The sequence below is a fragment of the Alosa sapidissima genome, chromosome 18 (genome assembly GCF_018492685.1).
Source record: "Alosa sapidissima isolate fAloSap1 chromosome 18, fAloSap1.pri, whole genome shotgun sequence".
Classification (NCBI taxonomy): Eukaryota; Metazoa; Chordata; class Actinopteri; order Clupeiformes; family Clupeidae; genus Alosa; species Alosa sapidissima.
Window position 1 is genome coordinate 6996074 of NC_055974.1, and position 17500 is coordinate 7013573.

Genomic DNA, 17500 nt, shown 5'->3' on the forward strand with positions numbered 1-17500 from the left:
AGGTGTGTGTGTGTGTGTGTGTGTCTGTGACAGTCTCCCCCCCTCACCCCCCCCCCCCCGAGCTGATTCCCTGGTTGTCTCTCGGCAGCAGCCGCTCGTGGGATCACAGGGCTCCTCAGCGGAGAGGCATGCTGAAACTCGACGCTGAACCCCCCCCCCCCCCCTTCCCCCAGACACACACACACACACACACTCTCCTGGTGTGCCGTCACCGCAGGGGGGGAACAGGTGCCGGGGGGGGATGGCAGCCTGCACTGGTGGAGTGGGAGGCGCATGAGGGTCCAGTGGCTGGCGCCAGGGCCCAGGCCTCGGGTGTAGGGGAGCGAGCCACCTATGGGAGAGGCTTTTGGGAGGAGCATTTCTGGAACGCTGGGGAGAGAGAGAGAGGAGAGAGAGAGAGAGAGAGGAGAGGAGAGGAGAGAGAGAGAGAGGAGAGGAGAGAGGAGGCGCAGTGGTGGCAGCCACCGTCACAGTCACAGCCCGGACAGAATGTTCCGCCTGAAGGTTACGGGCTTAACAGGTGGTCCGCCGAGAGAAGCGGAGCCCAGCATGTCCAACACGGTCTAAACACATCTTTTCTTAGTCACTCACTGGGGGGACAAATATGCATCATGACCGCTACCTATCACGACAACATTGCTGCAATAGCCATGTAAACATATGCTGCAGCAGTGCCATGTTAGTGGTCTGTTATATGTATGTATGTATGTATGGTATGGCTATGCTATTTAGCTCACTTTTATTCAGATTTGGAATAAAATGTATGTATGTATGTATATATGCATAATGTTTGTATGCTTGTATGTATGTACAGTATCTACATGTATGCATTTATGCATGAATGTATGTGTAGAGTCATGACTGTACATGCATGTGCTTGTGTTTATCAGTATAGGCCTACTAGTTGACTGCTGATTAATGACCCTCTTTATGTTAGCTAAGCCTCCCTATCAACAAGGCCAAAATGATAATCCTGGAAACTGATTGGTCTACATGTTTGTGTGCTTACTGGCTCGAAACGCGAGACTACGTCCCAACTGACTGGCCTTCCACTTCCACCACGTACCATCTCTCTTTGGCACCAAATATGAACATACCATCTGACACTGGACGGGCAGTGTTGCCCTGACATCCGTGCCCCCTCGAGCTAAGGACTCCATGCTGAACACACGTATTAAGGCTCGGAGTGACCTTAGCACACATGACCTTCGACTTCGCTGTCAACCAAAGGTCACACCACCAGTGAACTAGCTTCTTTTAGAATGGTGCTGTTCGAGTGGCGAGCTCGCAGGTGCAAGAGGATGCTGTGAATGCCACATTTGTGAGTGAGGGTGTGTGTGTGTGTGAGAGTGAGGCTGTGTGTGTGTGAGAGAGAGTGAGGGTGTGTGTGTGTGTGTGAGAGTGAGGGTGTGTGTGTGTGTGAGAGTGAGGGTGTGTGAGTGTGCTTGTGTCACAGGTGATTTGGGTGTATGAGAGGTATGTACCAAGTGAAGCTCTTAATGTGCTGTATACATAAGCATACCTATCCATATAGACTTTTGGGTTGGTATTTCTGGTGTATGTGTGTCTGTTTACTCTTCTGTATGCATTAGTGTGTGCATGAGAGAGTGTGTATACATGTGTGGGTGTATGTGTGTGTGGGTGTATGTATGTGTGTGTGTGTGTGTGTGTGACACATCCCCCATCAGCAGAGTTTCACACACCCGCAGGGGCCAAGCAATCAGTCGTCACCGAGGGAAGCTGATATAATGATTGCTGAGCAGTGTGCTAATTAAGGATGAGCACACACATACACACACACACACACATGCACCACACAACTTGCAGTAGGAAACTCTAGCGTGTACAAAACACACACACAAAATGGGGGAAAAAAACTATAAAAAATACATGCATTTCACAGAGGATCTAAATATTTTGACAACTGTCATCCAACTGTGTCCGCGCGCTGGAATACCCCCAGGTGCTGTTCCTCGTGTTCCCTCCTCCTCCTCCTCCTCCTCCTCCTCCGATCCCCCACCACCACCACCACCAGCCAGCAGGACGGAGCGTGCGTTCGGCATCCAAGCAGATCTGGTGGGAGGGGGCAGGGGCGGCTACGTGCGGCCCACCGCGCGGCTCTCCTCTGGGGGTGAGCGGCGAGCGAAAGCGGCGCGACACCGCGCGGTGCGGTGAGCCGGGGCCCATTGTTTACGGGCGCTGATATTCTTTAACAGGGGGCCCTTTTGTTGTTGTAAACAGCATGAATTTTTAATCCGGCCTGAGATTCTCTGCTGGTAATGAATGCGTCTGCGATGCACTGCCAAGGCTCTCGAGGGAGGCAGGAGGGCCCCAACACACACACACACACACACACACACACTCACACACACGCATAAATAGACAGACGCACACACACACACATACACACACATAAACACACAACTAGGCAGACGCACACACACACACACATACACACAAAACTAGGAAGACAAACATGCACACAAACATACAAGCAGAAAGACACAAACACTCATACACACACACATATACATAAACACACATGCGAGTAGGCAGACACATACACTCGCACAAGCACACATACACAGGGGTGGTTGGGCCCACAGCGCCCGTTGCTAAGCTTCAGCAATGTGCCGACTTCTGGAAGATTCAGTTGGTTCCACTCCAGTGATCTGCCTCTCTCTCTCTCTTTTGCGCTCACTGTTTCTCTCTCTCCAAGTCTAAAAAGACTTTTCTGACATGACAGGATTCTTGCAAGGTCAAAGCATTTGCTCATGTTCACAAATAATCGAAGAGAGAGAGATGCATCTTTAATTTCAGATAGTAAAGACTAACAATCAAGGTGAAATATATATTTCCACAATAATTGCATTAATTTTAGTGAAACCGAAAGACATACTTTTTGTTTCTTTCACCAAAGAGAGCTATCATTCCTATAAAGCCAGGACCTTCAATTATCTTTTAAAGTTTCTAATCTGGAATACTAAACTCAACTGATAATATATTTGGCTATGGTTTTGTCTCTGGGGTGACTTCATTTAAATTCTTGTATAATAATACCAGTGTTGTATAAAGTACTAGAAAGCAATACTTGAGTAAAAGTACAAGTATCGTACTAGAAAAAGACTTTGGTAGAAGTGAAAGTTGCCTTTTAGAATATTACTTAAGTAAAAGTCTTAAAGTATCTGATATATACTGTACTTAAGTATCAAAAGTAATTTTCTGATATTTAATGTACTTAAGTATTTGAAGTAAAAGTAAAAAGTAAAAAGCAAGCGGTTTTATTTTGAACTTTTATTGTAAACTTTATTTTGGCTTTCTTATAGTAAAGCATAAAGCATATTCAGGGTTCCCATATCTTCTTAATCTCACTCATCAAATCAAATCACATTCTTTTCTAGGACGTTTTAGGCACAATTCTCTGAAATGAAAAATAAATAACTTATTTCTTTCACAAAAAAAAAAAAAAATGACCTGCTTGTAGGGAGAACATGGAGGTCATGTGGCATGAACATTTCTAGGGCTTACTCCCCAGGTCACCGTCACTCACACACACACACACAGGCACCTATGTCCAGCAGCTACTAATATGCCAGTCATTAGTTGAAACTGAAAAGGCGTCTGTTCATCTTCAAAAGAAGCTGGTTTTCAAAGTTGCCAGAATTCAGTGCCCGGGAGTTTCAGGCCCAAGACCGACCATAGTGGTGGAAATTGGATAAATTAAGCAACATTTCAGCTCTTACTATCCTGTAGTTTTTATTAGTACCATGGTTCAACAAATGTGTAAAGGTTATATAATAATTCACTTCAACTGAGAAGTTAACAAAAAATATTCCACTATTCCACAAGTTACCAAAACAGAAAGAAAGAAAGAAAGCCTTTGAAATGTAGCCTATCACAAATGCTTTCACAAAGAGGCATATTGAACACACATTGCACATTTTGCATGGGTAGGCTATATTGTTGTTTGGTGATTTAACCTACTCCTTTACTACACCCTCTTCTGAGCAAACAAGGCATATAGGTTTATCATGTAGGGTAATTGCTCTTTCTTACATTAAATAACTTTAATTTATTCTCTCTACTTGTCCCTGTAGTCATGGCCTCCTCATCACTAATTTCGGGCTCATCATTTTCAGTGGTCGACTGGTTGATCTGCTGCTCAGTCTCTCCTGGCCTCTCTCTACCCTCCATCCTTCCTGACGCTTGTGTCTACTGTAGGTCCGGCTTGGCTATCCGTATCTGAGAAAACTTTTTGGAAAAGACGGGCTATATGGACCCAACCAACTCTTTTTGGGAGGGGAGAACTCCCTCACATAGGCTACAACCCATGCAGAAGCATTGCATTGGTGTCATGCACAGAATGCGCAATGTGTCCTACTTTAAGAAAAGATAGACTAACGCGACAAATGTCAATATTTGTTTCCTCGACCGGCCCAAAAGTGAAGCGGCCCACCGGGAATTCTCCCGATTACCCACCCCGGGCCTGATTCAGTCTTACTCTTCTTGGACTGAAGACAACTTCTGCGATGCTATGGATAAATAGCCTTTCACAGGCCGCTAGGGCAGGTAGCCGATGTACAGAAACATTTCTTGCAAATACGGCCACGGGTGTATGACGTTATATTCACCACTACCCTGTTCACCGAGTTCACCACTATCGTCGGGGTGGTCGTCTATGATAACGGGAGGTCCTCCAGTAGGTGCTCGTGCTTCCATGGCGGTTTCAGTTGTGCGTCCTCCTCCTTTAGCGACAAACAAGAGCTGGAATAGAGTGCGCAGCGTGCGGAGCGTGCGTAAGGGCTTCTACATACTCTACGCACCCGACCGGTAGCGCGACAACATGACGTCAAAATGACGTAGATCTTGCTGGCGCGCCAGGATTTAACCCAGGTAGCGCGAGGAGAACAAAATCTCTTTCCACTTCAGGAAATAACACAAACTCAGCCAGCTGCTAACTAGCTAGCCAGCTAACTAAACTTTTACATTTTAAATTATTAAAATTTCCCTCGGAATGACTAAAGTATCTATCTATATATCCATCTATCTATCTATCTATCTATCTATCTATCTATCTATCTACCTGTGCACACACCTTGGAAACTAGATGATAATGATGATGGTAGTTGTGAATAGTAGCAACCAAAGTCTGAAGTACCATTACAGAGGCTAGCTACTAGTGTTTCTTACTACAGCTTCTTCTGCTGTGTAACGTAGTTAGCGTTAATATTTTCACAACAGCGACACCTCTGTTCAGGAGAATATTGCAACTAGTCTCGCGACCACCACGCGCGAGTATAAATGGTTACGGCGCTTCTGCGACGTCACATTGTCGCGCTACAGGTCGGGTGCGTCGAGTATGTGGGACGTTTAATGCAATCTAGGAGCAGTGATTCGCCAAACCTCCCTTATTGCAGTCGCACACATTTTTTCTAATTTTATGTTTTAGTAACGAGTAACGAAGATGCTTAGTGGAAATATAACGGAGTAAAAGTATACATTTTATCTAGAAAATGTAGTGGAGTAAAAGTGGAAGTTGACATAAATTTAAATAGCGAAGTAAAGTACAGATACGTGAAATTTCTACTTAAGTACAGTAACGAAGTATTTGTACTCTGTTACATTACAACACTGGATACAAGAGTCATTTGTAGTTAAAATATTACAGTCTAGTGGTTGTTTTGAATTAAATCGATTTAGGGGGAAAGTAGATCTTTAGTTTCCTTCTGGTCAAGGTCATAATTTAATTTGATTTACCTCAGTGTTTTTTTAGAACACCCAGAAGTTGACAAAAGTGACAAGATCAACGAAGGAGGTCTAATTTCACAGTTTGGTGTAGAGCATTACGATAGCCTTTTTTTTTCAAATGGGAATAATCCTAGTCTCAATAGGTAGCAATCTCCGGCTCACGTGGTTCTGTTTGGTGGGTGGACACAGGACAGGAACCTGATGTTGCCATCATGGCTATTTCATCCAGGGCTCGTTGTAGCTCACTGCTTCATGAATCCATCCCTCCGTCTGTATCTGGACCTTTCATTCACGTCTAGAACACACACACACACACACACACACACACACTCTCTCTCTCTCTCTCTCTCACACACACACACACACACACACACTATCAGTCAAACCTCTCTCTGCCTACAAATTCGTCCATAGACACACACTGTGTTACAGTTTTCAATTAACTCCTGTGTGCAATAGCTTTGCTGTGGCAGTGGTAATTTGAAGACAAGCTCCATGTTTTCCTTTCTTCATTCGCTACCTCTCTCTCTCACTCTTTTTCCGCAGAGATCCATATCTTCGATTCCGCAGCCACAGGCTGTCAGTCATTTTATTAGCGGATGACTTGCCGGTTCAATAGTGTCGATCTGGCATGGTGGACATTGACCTAAATGAGTTCCTCCTCCTGGAAACCTAGCCCCAAATCAGCCATTTCCTTAGCGCCTCACATCGCCATTTCCTGGCTCTTTTGCCTCCGGCGCACACACCTCTGTCAGTGTGCAGGAGACACACACACTCACAGACACACTCACACGTACACGCACACTCACACGTACACACACACTCACACACAGATGCAGGCATCCAGCACATCCACATATTGGTATAGTATGATTTCAAGAAAGGAAGTTCAACATTTAAACATTTAAATGATGGCCTTCCTCCTCCTTTATATATGCACATCACCAGCCACCTCGATACAACATGTCTGTACTGTGTATAAATTCTGTGCAGCCATCATATTATGTTTTCTTGGTATTTATATTTGCATGGCCAATTTTCTATGCAAAATTAGTCTGTTTTGTCATTTTTCACAATTGTGGATCCTATCATTCAGGTTCTGCAGGGAAATGTTATTGAGGTGGGGTGTGCTCAAAGACACTATGACATCAGTGCAACTGGCCTGTGTATACTTACAATGTTAAGTGGGTCTCTATCACCAGGACACAGCCAAGGCACATACAGGACAACACACAAAGTACTCAAGCTTACATGTATCACACACACACACACACACACACACACACACACACACACACGGGGATGGATTAAAAAACCCACCGGTAGAAAAGTTATCTGGCCCAATGCTCATCTGAGTGTGCTTTACTTCTTGGCTTTGTTCTCTGTCTTCTATATTGTAACTCTTGGTCTGTTTCCTCCCTTTTTTCACCCTCTCCCCTCCATGTATTCTCTCTCTCCCTCCGTCTTTCTTCCATTCATTCTCTCTTTCCCTCTGTCTTTCTTCCGTTCCTTCTCTCTCTCCACCCCCCTCTTCTCAGCACCTGTGAAGCACATTCAGTTCCCCACCAGAGAGCTAACACTGCACTGCACACCACCTAGTACCTGAGGGTGAAAGCCTTGTCTGTTTTTTTTTTTTGTGTCTGAAAAGTGCAGTGGAATTCTTCTGTCCTCCCCCTCTTTTTCTGTCCTCCCCCCTCCTTCAACACCCCCCACCTTCCTCTCTCTCTCTCTCTCTCTCTCTTTTTCCTCCCCTCCCTGGAGCGATTAAATTGCTGATTGATTTTTGGATCTCTGCTCGATGTGAAGCCCCTCGCTCTGCGTCTCTGGCCATTGATCGTCCCAAGGCTGCTGACTCCATAGTCAGAGGAGCCATCCTCTGCCTAGCCCCGGAAATGAACTTGTTAGATGGGCTCGGCGATTTATTGCTTGCAAAGCCCTGGGAGCCTCTGCATGTGCGTAGCCACAGTGTGTATGTGTGTGTGTGTCTGTGAGAGTGAGAGAGAGAGAGAGAATAAGTGTGTGTGTGTACATGCCTGAATGTGTGTCTCATCATATGTGAACATCAGTGTTTGTGTATGTCTCTTGTCTGTTTCTGTGTGTACATTCAAGTGTGTTTTCTTTCTGCTGTGTGCGTGCTTTTATATTTGTTTGTGTGTGTGTGTGTGTGTGTGTGTGTGCGTGCGTGCATCTGCATCCTCTTGTGCACGTGCCATCCCTCTACTCCCCTCTTCCACTGTCCTGCATGCAGCACACAAGAGTGAGAGTGTATGTCTGAACGTGTGCCAACACCTGTCAGGTCCCCCCTCCCACACACACACACACACACACACACACACACACACAGAGAGAGAGAGAGCGCTTAGTGTCTTCCCATTGACTGAATCCCATTTCCTGACAAAGACTCCCCCGCATCCAGACTCTCTCTTGGTCTGCCTTGGCTCCACAGCCAAAGGGCTGCTCATTCGACTCCTGCCCCTCTATTAGGAGTCGGTACTGGACACACTGTGGCTGTCCCCATCCTCATATCTGCCCTTCGACAGCCACAGGCTGTCAGTTGTTTTATTAGCGGATGACTTATTGATTCGATAGTGTCGATCTTGACGAGGTGGACATCGGCCCTCGAAAATGAGTTCCTCTTCCTTGACTCCGTTTCCAGGATGAGGCTGCCTGTAGGAGATTTCATTTGATAAAACGTCGACATTGAGACCCTTCAACAGCCACACAAAATACTTGAGGTACAGCTCCAACTGTGGAACATCCAACGCTTCTTAAATCATCTTAGGCAGATATTGACCCACACGACAGTCGATCATTTTTGAGTGCAATCACAGAAGTGCTCCTAAGCCACTAAGCTCTCGAATGAGACAAAAATGTCCACTTTTTCCCAGTATTACTCAGTGATATTTCTGAATATGCATAACATTAGTGCCTTTAGGCAGATTTAGTCTGAGGAAGATGTGGATCATAATTCCCAATCTTCCCAACTGGCAATCCTATGGCTCGTCTGATCCAGTGTTGGCGAGGACCAGAGGAAAGATTCTTGAGGTAATTTTGGAAGCTGAATGCTGCTAGCAGGAAACGTAAAGAAGGGAGAATTTATCAAGGCAATGACCTATATGCTTTGGGGCTAAAGGCACAAGACATTCACTGTTACACAAATATTTCCTCCTTTACCGACCCATGTGTGAAGTCTGTAACAAAGTCTGTAGTAAAGTCTGTCACAAACAGTGTCACATAAACTGACGATCTTTACCAAAATGAGGATGTTTGTGATATTTAGATGCCAATTGTTAGTGGTTCTACTGGACAACAAGAGTACCTACCTTCCAAAACTCCACAGATGTGTAGTCTGGCAGTTTGATTTAGAATTTGTATAAAACTGTACGCCATCTGAATCAACATCTTCGGCCATGCCAGTGCCTTTGAAATTCAACATGTTCTTTTTGGCTCTTATTCAACATGTTCTTATTGGTTTCTTATTGACTGGAAAAGAATGTGGATCTAAGTTCAATTCAGCCCCTTTTAGAGAACTGTAATTAAAACATTAAAAGTCAGTTTGTGTGTGGAATCACATTAATCATATTAATTAGTCCTCATTTAAAAAGATATCTCCCAGGAGGTGCAAGAAACATTTCATTACCTCTTTGCTCCAGTAGCAAAAGTACATTTGCTTCTTGTCAAACACTGCATTTTTGTATTGTATAACTTCACAGTGAGAGAAAATGGAGGAAAAGAATGAATAAAAAACTATTTTACCACTGAATATTGTTCCTATTAGTTTAATTAGTCCATACACTTAGCAAATCCTCATCAAAGCATGAAACAGCTCTGCTATGTCCTGATATCTTCCTGCTCTGTGTTCTAGTCAAAACTAGAAGCTCTTCACCTGCAATATGAGATTGAACGAAAAGAAAGAAAGCCAAAAAAAGTCTCTGTCTCCCAAAATGCTTTAGTACGAGGAGCATCAGGTCCAGCTTGTGGTGCAGCTTTTATTGACATATTGACTGTTGTACTTTCTTTTTTTTAAAACTCCTGTTCTTCCACTGTTATTTACTCCTGCAGTAAATCTTTACAATGCAGTTAAAGGAGCATTTTACACACTGAGGTTCTCGAATCCCCCCACCCACCACCACCAGTTCCAATAGGCGTGGAGCTCTGACTTAGCCCAAGTAGCAGGCACAGGACCAGTTTTCCTCAGAGCGAGGCCATCCAGTTAATCAAAATTATGTAATTCCAAGAGAGAGGGATAGAGAAAAATAGACAGAGAGAAAGAGATAAAGAGAGAGAGAGAGAGAGAGAGAGAGAGAGAGAGAAAGGAAGTGAGACAGAGAAAGATAGAGAGTGAGACTGGATGAGTGTGAATGAGTGCAGTTTGTCTCCTTGGCTAGCAGCTCCTCTTCACTTCACTGTGCACTCAAAAAGAAATAGTATTTATTTTTCTGGCCTTGACCGGCTGGCAAACGAGTTGCCATGGGGTGAAGTCACTAAGGGGAGATGAGAGGGGTGGTGCTGTGTGGCCTGTTTAGGGAGAAGGGCTATCAGGAGCTGAAGATAAGTGTTACCGCTGATCACTCAAGCGTCCATAAAGCTTTCACCAGCCTCTCTCTCTCTCACACCGCTCACTCACACACACACACACACACACACACACACACACATGCATTTGCCTGTATCTGCATACAGTAGAGCTCAGTGCTGAGTCCGGTGTGTGTGACGACTCCACTACGCCTCTACGGCCTTCAGTAACACCACGGACTGGCCGGCCTTCACACTTGAGCCCGACAACAACCAACACAAACAAGGCACAAGATACTGGTACATAAACAAACATAAACACCGAATAGGCAACAAGAGCTCTCTATTGGCAATGGGAGGAGAGGGTGTGGCTCTCACTGACAGGCCAAGCTGTGATGTCATGGCTCATGCCACTGGCCCGATTCACCCACATTGCACCGGCGCTCTGTGGGCAAATAATGGGGGAATTTAGGAGCCTTGGGCCAAACGCAACCTCCGATTATTGGTGGTAATGCCGTTTGGACTTCAGAGCGCGCCTGACTCCATGATATATCCCTCTCTCAGGACATGCTGTTGGTGTGTGTGTGTGTGTGTGTGTGTGTGTGTGTGTGTGTGTGTGTGTGTAAGAGAGAGAGAGAGAAAGAGAGAGAGGGCAAATGGGGAGGGGTGGTGGTGAATATGCATTTAAGTGCCTGAGTTCTGTGCATTAGGAAAGCTATCTGGCTTCTGGCTTCTCCGTTTTCCTACTTTGATGCCAGTAATCAGATCATTAGTGCCTAGTGCCCGCCTTCCTACCCCCACATATGGCTCTTAACCCCTTCGACACTGACACACACACACACACACACACAGATGCCCCTGCGCTCTTCCAGATCCTTAACCAGATGCTAAACTCCATCAGCCTCTTCAGGGGGGTAGCAGGCGGGGCATTCAAAAAGTTATGTGAGTATGCTCTCTAGAACAACACGGGGGACCTTTGCGAATAAACTCTGAATTATTCAGGCTCGCTAAATTAATAAGTCATGCCGGTGATATCTGTTTCTTTGGTGGCACTATTGTCTTCAGTTACTTATTCATGACAAAGGCACGTGGTGTGCCGCGCTCCACTGTGCAAAGGCTTCAGCGTAAGGAGAGAGCATAGAGCAGAATTACAGGGCCCTATAGGTGAGCGTGTGTGTGTGTGTGTGTGTGTTCATTTGTCTAGGTGCGTGTCAATGCCGTCTAGACATTTTATGTTGTAAGAGGGAGTTGGGGGTTGGGGGAGCGCAGAGAGTGACATGAGCCAGCTGTGGAATCAAGCCTCCCAAACCCCCCCGGATCTCACCCCGCAACCCTCACCCCAACCCCCACCATACACACACACACACACACACACACACACACAGAGACTTGTCTCCTGTGACAGACACAGGATACTCCAAAAATATCCACCTACAACTGCCCTCAAAAAGGTTCTCCCACATCCCTGTACACACACACACATGCCATCAGACATACACTCCTACACACATTCCCTTCCAGTCAGCTGCCTTCAACCACAAATTAAGTGCAATAAGCCCTAACCATCAACTGGAGGAAAAAAAAAAAGAAATCACCACAGATGGAGTGGCCATTTTCTTCTTGCTATTCTTCTGAAGGAGGAGAGTCGTGACAACACACAGGGGAGATGAAGAGGCTGTTCCTCACCTCATCACAAACAAAAGTCATTACCCCTCTCTTCAAATTCAAAAGCTCAAGCAGCAATTACCTTAAACGCCATCTCAGCTCTTATTCTCAAGAAAAACACCTCTCTGGACAGTGAATGGGCTATTTTTAACCTAGGCCCCTGAATTACAATTGGGGAAGATTCCAGGGATTAGACGGCTGTGTCCCTGTCGATTGTGCAGAGGGGGCGAGTTGAAGCAATGGACGACCATCACCCAGCACCTCATCAAAAAGCACATCATTCCCCCTAAGTGCCACTGTAACTGTCTAAGTACAACCAACACTTCATAACAGCTGTCACAAGACTGTAGTCAAATCATGATAAAGACACATGGTTAGGATTTATGAAGAGTGCGTCAATGGACTGTGTCTTTTTAAGAATTATGCGCATTATGATGCATTCTGAATCGCCTTCTGCAGTACAGCAAAACACCAAAGGTGAATGGAACACCAAAGTGGTGTTCAACTGGCTTACAGCTAATCAGGTGACTAATGAATACATGAATTATGTCCTCAGGATCCATTCTTAATGACGTGTAAGTAAATCTCTCAGTCAGCCGTAACTGTATATTTCATATGTAATATGACCAATCCCAAACAAGGTGGGACAGCAGTCATTGCTAGGTCGGCACAGTAATTAGCACGATGGTTTGGCGCCAAGATTATTTCGATTTCAGTCCTTTCAGTTTCATTTTGACCCCTTAAATCCCAATCCTACCCCTTCCAACAAGAAGCAGGGGGGAAGGAGAGATGGAGTGGGGTCGGGAAATGACCGTGGAGCCTGCAGTCGCTTGCATCACAGTACCCCCATTTTTTGTAATGCTTAATTAATTTTATTTTACTTTCTTTAAAGCTACATTGTGTAATTTTTTGGGTCAATTCTTAGCAAAACACATTTTCAAAAATATGTTCTCATTCATGTGTAATTACTTCCACCAACAAATCAAAGTATTCTCGTAAGCGTAGAGTCTGCCATTCAGCAGCCATGTTTCGGCCTCCATCTTTAGAATACATTAGCCAAGGAGGGACATCCTGTACCTGAAATTCTAGCTCTGCCTTTCGCGTTTGTCGGTCAGTTACCGAATGAGACAGTTGTGCTCGCAGCTCCCAGGAAACCCCTAACGTTGAATCACCTGATGATATCTGACTCTAGCTCCTTTCAGTTTCATTTTGCCCCTTAAAACCCCAACCCTACCTCTTCCAACAGTTGTTTGGAGTAGCAAGTCTGGGACTAGCAAGATACCAACTGTGTGATTTCTGAAACAAGAAGGGAAGGTGAGTATTTTAACCTGTTTAAATTTCAGGAAATCAACACATTCAAATAACTGAGAAAGGAAGTAAAACAGGTTAAACATTTGAGCCTTCACTCCTAGTCTTGTTCTATGATAAGCAGGCATTAGAATAGACAATGTTCACTATATACAGATATCACATCATTTTTTGTACATAGACATACATATTAGTATTGTTATTATTATTATTAGATAAAACCTTTCATTCTGATTGCTAATGATGGTTTTGATGGTTTCATTGTGTTATTCACTATAGTTGTATGGTAATTTCATGGGGCACCCCCATCATTGCTGCCATTGCCCTGATAGAAAATATTTTGTACATGTTTTTCAGTTAAATATCATTTGAATGTAATTTCAATGTCGGAAAACATAATATGAGCCTGTGTATAGTAAATAAAGAAGTGAGTAGGCAGATATAAAGATCATCAGTGTTTGGAGGGACCCAAATTGATAAGGCAGGCAAAGTCCATTGTCTGTAATTTAATTTAGATTTTCTCAAATGTGCTTTCAGGAAGAAGAATTCCTCAAGATAAAATATGTGGCAATTAGTCCTGGTAGTTTTTCTTCCGCTAGCAAGGTTGCAAGAATGTCCCAATCTGCAACCAGCCCCACATTCTGGTGTAGTAACCAGATCATACCCTGGGGTGCTGATCAACAACATTCAGTGGGTCCATGTTCCAGTCCTGGTCAATCTGACGGTGTGGGCTCCAGACGTGGATGCAAGGTGCAAAGGAGCAGGTATAACTGAGATTTACAAAGACCTCCTGACCACAGCCTTCCTGAGATACCATGGAGTGGCACTAACTAGCCAACTGACCAGCACCCGACATAGCAGCCAGGAGAAGCCCCCAGACAGCCAAAGCTAAAGGGATTCATGGAGGGTTCGCTTGGATCCATTGGAACAGGGTCAGGAATATCTCATGGGATAAGTGCCCAGGAACTCAAGAATAATGAACCTAAACTTGAGGACTTTGTAGGCCGACAAGTACTTCAAACGGATGCTTACCACCACAAAGGACTTAAGAAAAAAAGAAAGAGTGTTCAGGACATACACCCCACCGCATCTACCTCGACTTTACTTAACCGTTGTTACAAAAATGCTTTTAATACCATTAAAAAGGAACTCTATTGTGCACAATATGCCTCCATTAGATACCATGAAATTACCCAGATATTAAATGATATTCTGGCTGGAAGGGTTCCAGCAACTTTGTTCACTGAGGAGGTCATGATGAAGTGGTTTGGATTAAAGGGATGTTTTGACACAACTGCTGAGGATCTTGGAACATTTATGAAGACTTTGGGCAAATGCAAACTACCCCTCCCATATAGCCACATTTTACAGATGGCCAGGGTTTCATCACATTCCATTCCTGCTGGATTCTACAGTCCACTGGACTATGGCCTCTTGATCGAAGGAGTACATTTGCCATTCACACGTCACTGGGAACCATCAAAACCTACCAACAGAACTCCACCTATTCAGATTTTGAGGTGGTGGAACGAAACGGTGGTCAACAACCCACAGGACAAATCATGGGCTTGTTCTGCAGGAAATAGTTTCAGTCGTTTCGGATGTTTTATGAGGCAAATGTATGCTATGCTCCTGACCGTTTCTGTTCCTGTCTTCCAGCCAGATCAAGTATTTGAGAAAGTTTGGGAGTACTGCAGAAAAATGTCTTGAAGGAGAGGAAAAGCCTCCCCATGCTCATCACACAGTTGAACTCGTGAGAATGGTGGAGCTTGGACACTAGGTGTTGTGGGTGCACACCGTTTGGATTCGCTTGTGAATGTGATGCATTGGAAAACAAGCCATTGTGTGGAACACCCCAATCTGGTTATGCAGCTTGTGACTTTCAGTTAACTCACCTTCACGATTTCACAAGAGTTGTGGTGTTAGATAACGAGACCTGTGTCACTACCACCCTTGATTATTTTACAGTATTTTCAGACAAAGGTCGCACATCTTGTCCGATCAATTCTACCTCATTCTCCATTGTACCAAATTCAACTTGGTCTGTTGGGCATTACCATTTCCCCTGTATTAACACTAGTCAACAGAATGTGTATGCTGGTGCTGAAGAACAGATCCCAGAATTTGATTTTTTCTTTAATTAGACAACATGATCACTGAAGTATCCCGAGGTCTTTATGTGGTCGGATAGAGAGTCCAGAATGAATTTCATCAAGCCAGTACCTTTCCGGAAATGTTGCTGCTGCAGCTGGCATCTTTAGGGGAAAGTCCGTAGGAGTCGATTGTATCACGTCGTTGCACGACATCACATCACGAGACATTTCAAAATTCCAACCTGTTAGTAAGCTAGGGTTTGCTGTTGCATACAACTTCATTTCGAAAGAAATACTGGACTATGTTTTTTTTTTTTTTAAAACGGCGACGAAATTGTGAATTTCCAGAGCGTGTTACCCCACACTCGGCAATAGACTCCTACGGACTTTCCCCTAAAGATGCCAGCTGCACCAGCAACATTTCCGGAAAGGTACTGGCTTGATGAAATTCATTCTGGACTCTCTATCCGACCACATAAAGACCTCGGGATACTTCGGTTTGGCTTTAGGGACCCTCTACTCACTACCACGTAAGTGTAATGTTGTTTGGAACTGTAGAAGAGGTATACAAATAGTGTTTTGTAGCGGCGAAATGAAATGCCCTGGTCACTTCCAGGCTAACGAGTTTTGACTAAAAACGTTAAAATCAAACTTTCTCAAAACACATCCGAATGACATGATTTTGATGTCAACTCAACATATGTACTCCCAATCATCCGTAAATTGACCTAAAGTGCATTTTACTCCGGATAATTCCTTTAAAGCATGATTGAGCGGTAAGTGCTAGAATTAGCATGTCTAGTTGTTGGTAGTGCTAGCAGAATAGGTATAGTATACTCTCTGAAGTGTTGCGTATTCAGGAGTTTTTGGAGGGTAGAAAGGGACGCCCCTGCTCTGGTAGGAACAGGTAGCGCGTTCCATCAACGGAGAACAACAGATGAGAAAACTTTGGATTGAGTGCACGGGTGGCAGGGGATAGACAGGAGGTAACATATGCCGGTATAAGGGCATTCAAGTAAGTGGGTGCAGAGCCGGAGACTACTGTAGGCAAGCATTAGTGATTTGAATTTGATGTGTGCAGTTACAGCTAGCCAGTGGTCTCAAACCTTTGGCAACCACTCACTCGGATAGAGCTTCCGTATGCATCTGTTTGATGCTCAGGTAATTAATGCACTCACTCACCGGTTTGTCTGGGCAGCCTTTTATCGTCAGCTGACTACATCACGTTAACACCCCATTTATGTGACGCAAACCTAGTTGGATAAGCCCAGTGAATACTGGATAGATGAATGCACATATGTTTATCATATAGGCTCTGTAGCGATCTGCTACAATCCCTAATGTGTAGCCAAATTGTTCCCTATAGTGAAACAAAAATATTTTAACTTTAAAATTTAAATAAGGTTCATGAATGTTTAGTTTACATACTAAGTTTACATGCCTCTGCACTCAATTGGATAGACCTTACCAATCAGAGCAACGAAATAACATTGTTTTCTGTTTTTTTGTAAAAGTTATTGTGCCGTCAATATCTTATTGGCGAAATCTAAGAGATACTAGTAGGGTAGGCTATTAGGAAAAAACTGATAGTCTATATCCCCTCTGTTTTTAAAAATAACACTGATATGCTACAAACATGTTATAAACAACTGGGAAAGGCTGTCGCAAATCCCTTGAACAGGTGGTCAATCAGAGATTTCAAACGAACGAGGGAACATGTCAATGCAACACGCTGTTTTCCCTTGATGAATGTGAACCCATGCGTTTTTTCACCTCTCAACTTTGGCCAAAGTTTTCAGAAATAATCGTTTTCAGTGATACAACCTCATTGAAATAATATGCTTTTTCTATATGGAGTCTTAGAAGCCACCTGTCTCCTTCTAGCCACAGCGTTTTTGTTGCAAACATAATAAACCTAAGCGTGCTCAGATGACGTGATAGACGAGGCGCTGTTGCTCACCTGTCCATCATCGTAAAGCCCGATTTGATTGGTCCGCGAGTCTGGGGCGAGCATAGTTGCTCCACAACAGAGCAATGCCAGACCGAACTTCCCAACTTCAAATGTTGTGGGTGGGACTAAGTTCGGCTGGCACCCAGGCTAAATTTCTTGCTAACTAAGGTGATGTTTGACATAAGCTTTTGCAATTGACTTTGCATTTACACAAGACTGT